This window comes from Pteropus vampyrus, unplaced genomic scaffold, assembly GCF_000151845.1.
Source record: "Pteropus vampyrus isolate Shadow unplaced genomic scaffold, Pvam_2.0 Scaffold22892, whole genome shotgun sequence".
Lineage (NCBI taxonomy): Eukaryota > Metazoa > Chordata > Mammalia > Chiroptera > Pteropodidae > Pteropus > Pteropus vampyrus.
The window spans coordinates 1-3,706 of NW_011911673.1; the positions used below are offsets into that span (position 1 = coordinate 1).

Consider the following 3,706-nt stretch of genomic DNA (forward strand, 5'->3'; position numbering starts at 1 on the left):
TCACGCGGTTCCATGAACCGTGCTGGCGGTGATCCGTGCAACAGGTGCCACTGTCCCCATCCAGTAGTCAGGGCAGCGAGGCACGAAGAAATCAAGAGTCAGGATTCAGGCGAACGCCTCGGTGGCCAGGCCGCCCTGCGACCACAGCGCCTCTGCAGGCAGGGGGCAGAGCCATGCCCGGGAAGCCACGGCGCTGGCGATGCCGCGGGGCGGAAGGTGGTCAGCGGCTGGGGGGCTGCTGAGGCATGCCAATGAGGACAGACGGAGGTCTTCAGGGGACTGTGAGGACAAACGCCACCAGGACTGGACCGAGGCAATCGCAGAAGTAGATGGTGCACGTAATGATGCTTTCTAGAATTTCCTCAAGGTCGCAGACTTGAGAGCAGAGAATCAGGGCAGTGGCTGGGTGACTGTGAGGGTGGGGGTCGGTCTTGTGAAGACGGTGGTGTGTGGACGGGAATGAGCAGGTGCAGGAGGGGACAGACGGTGCAGGAGGGAGAGGACGGCCCCCAGGGGCGAGTGCCCAGCGCGAGCAGAGGGGCCGGCGTGGTGGGAGCAGGGACCGCTCACCCCGGGGACAGGGCACGGGAGCACCCGGGGTGGGAGCCTCCCTTCCGCCTGCTCTGTGTTCTCAGCGAAGGAGCGAGCGAGGTCGTCGCTGGGAGCGAGCGGGGAGACGGGGCCAGGGAGACAGGAGGTGGGGACGGCGAGGACCAGGATTGGCCGAGGCAGTTAATGAGCGGCCAGCAGTGTGGAGGCCCCACTGGAGACCCGGGTCACAGGGTCACGGACCTTTCGTGTGGTCCCGTGTGTCCCAGCCACATCCTCTGCTTAGAGGCGGGAGCACCTGGGCGTCCTCAGGTCACGGAATGCCCGCGGCAGCTCCAGACGTGGCATCATCTTCTCATGAAGTCTAGAGGCTCCGATCGGGTCACGTGGCCATCCCAGAAGGAATCCCCACGGCTCACTGTGTGAATCTTGAGTCACGTGCTTCTTTATCCCCAGCCAGAGGCAGGGCCACCATGTGTCCCTGAACTGGGGACAAAAAAACCATCACAGAATGCTATAAACACTTGGCCTGCGGTCTGAACCTCAGACGGTGGCAATGGGGAGAACCGCGCTCCAGTTCTGGGGGTGCGCACAGAGCGACGGCCTGCTAGATCCCCATGATTTGTCTGGGGGCTGTGCGGGTCACACTGGCCTCGAGTTGGATGTAGAAAGGACTCCCTCGGCCCCTAAGAACGCAGCGAGGTGGAGGCGGGACGCGGCTCGTGAACCGGAAGACGCCTGTCTGGAGGGAGCGCTGCTCGCTCGAGGACGAGTCACTGGAAAGCAGTCCGGCAGCAGCGCGGGGCCAGCGGACGGTCCCGCAGCGTGACCGTGGAGGGCCGCCCTGCGGACTCAGGGGAAAGGCGCCTTTTGTGCATAGGAGTTTATTAAAGGAAGCTGGAGAAAACTCTAGAAGTTATATGCGTTCTGTCTCAGTGTAAAACGCAGGGAAGGGTGCTGTCTTTGAAAACGGACAGTACAGGCCACAGGCTGCGTGGAAAGGGGAGGTCGGTCCGTGTACGCTGAGCGGGGAATAGGGTCACGGTTACCACAGGCACGGCAGGTGATGAGCTGCAGGACAAGGCCCAGCACAGCAGGGTCGCCGCCCCGTGGGCAGATGAAATCTAACAGTGACGAATGAGGGACAGTGGCAACGAGGGATGCAGGGGACCTGGGGAGCTGTCATAGAAGGAGGCGTTCCTTGGGAAGGGGCCAATACGAACTGGGCCTGTGGGTCAGAAGGCCAAGAAGTGACAGGAAAAGCCAATCCAGTGAAAAATTTTGAATTCGAAGGATAAAGATTAGGAAGTCCTACGGGCTTCTAAACAGAATAAACGGGACACTCCCAAGGGCAAACTCGGGTAGGGCCAGGCTGCTCTATGCCCCCCAAGGCCAGAAGATAAGGGAGGGGGCACAGTCCAGGACGGGCCAGGAAAAGTGTGACTTGGTGTCAGTCTAGGGGTTACCTGCAGAGGAAGCAGGAAGAAATGCTCAGACGTGTGCACTTTTCGAGAAGAAAATAAACTCAAGGACATGTTCTTAGCAGCCGAGGCGGAGTCGAAAGCCAGCCGTCCAGTAGTGGGCGTTTTGGGGTGTGAAAGATCGTGGTAGCTTCGATGCTGCTGACACCAAAATACAAGTGAAAATCAAATCCCTTGCGTCCCCTCCCACCTCCGAAGGTGGGTCAGTCCTCCGTGGTGGGCGGGGTCAGAGCTTTTTGAAATGAGCAGACGAGGTCACTCCGACCTCCAGAGGATGGACACCCAGATTCCTCCTGGAGCGGTGGCTGTGGGCACCTGCTTCACAGCCCTGCCCCACAGACCCCTGTCCTCCAGCACCTGGCCCTGCTCCCCAGGGAGCCTGGCTCTGTCTGCACAGGGCGGACCCGAATGGTGGCAGCCGGTCACATTGCTCCCTTTCCCCTGGGGGGCGGGACTTTGGCAAGAGAGGAGTCAGCTGAGGACTCTGGGAGAGGTCAAGTCGCTCCTGGAAGGGACTCCGGGAGGCTGGGCCTCCTCTTCCCCTGGGCGCGGGGTTGGACCAGCCACCAGGGCCCAACAAGAGGAGCTCCGGGTCGGCACAGAGGCCAGATGGGAGGGACCCGGGTCCCTGAGGCCATGGAGCTGCTGGCCGCTGGACTTGCCGGTGGGACCTCGGGCTGGTGGGGCTGCTGGCTGCGTGCACATCAGACCCGAATGGGGTCTTCTGTCACCTGCAGCTGAAAGCACCTCACCGGCCACTTCCCCTCAGCTTCAAAAGCCCACGTGATCCGCCCTGCAACCTCGCACGTACCACCGGCCCCTCTCCTGACGGCCCCTCACCTGCGCCTTGAGGCCTGTGCCTGGGCTTGCTCCGCCTGATGTAGGGGGCGTGTCGATACTGGACACCCCCGCTTACTTCTGCTTTTGTTGTCACCACCCCCGTGGCGCTCGAGGTCAGCTCGCGGACGCAGGAGCCATCACCGGCTGGTTCGCCACGGCTCCCCCCGTGCCTGGAGCGGTTCTTGGCACAGAGCAGGGGTGCTGTGACTGTTTGTTGAGCGGATAGCTGTGACCTCTCCATCTGGGTCGTCGCCGGCTGACTGCGAACTTGGGCAGAAGCAGGCCTTCCCGGGCCCAGGGCAGCCCAACACGTGGATGGGGCCTCGTCTTCCCCACCTGAAGCCCGAGGCTACGTGCCTTTCCCGCCGTGACAACGTAACCTTCCGTGGGAGCTGGTCGGAGAAGACCTGCTCACAGCCAGCGTGGGGGGCGCGGGAGACGCCGAGCTCCCTCCCAGCGGCCTTCGGGCTGCCGAGCACCTGTCAGGCGACAGACGGTGCTGGGCGTTTACACCGCTCAGCACACCGAATTCTCACAATGCACCTGCAAGAGAGCTGTTATGCTCCCTCCGTGGGGCGAGAGAAATAAAACGAGCCAGGTCCAACGTCGAGACCTCAAAGCCCACGCACCCCCGCAGCACCGGGGGCTCTAAAACGCAGGTTCTTCTCCACTGTGGGGGCCACAGAGCAGGAGGCTATGGCCGTCGAGGAAGTTAAGTCTGCTACACTTACAGATGCCAAGAGGAGGGGACACGCCACGCTGGGCCGCACCAGGCCACCTGGGGAAGCACTGGGTTCCATCAGGAGGCAGAGCGGGGGGTCAACCTTAACGAGAGC

At 62.2% G+C, this 3,706-nt stretch overlaps 1 long non-coding RNA gene across 1 annotated transcript; it reads right to left on the minus strand.

Moving 5' to 3' along the window:
- Positions 1-28: 28 nt before the first annotated feature.
- Positions 29-3,267, minus strand: LOC111735314. Its single transcript, XR_002778742.1, has 3 exons — positions 2,871-3,267; positions 2,016-2,168; positions 29-410 (listed from the first exon to the last, which is right to left on the minus strand). It is a non-coding gene; the product is annotated as an uncharacterized LOC111735314 (long non-coding RNA).
- Positions 3,268-3,706: the final 439 nt, after the last annotated feature.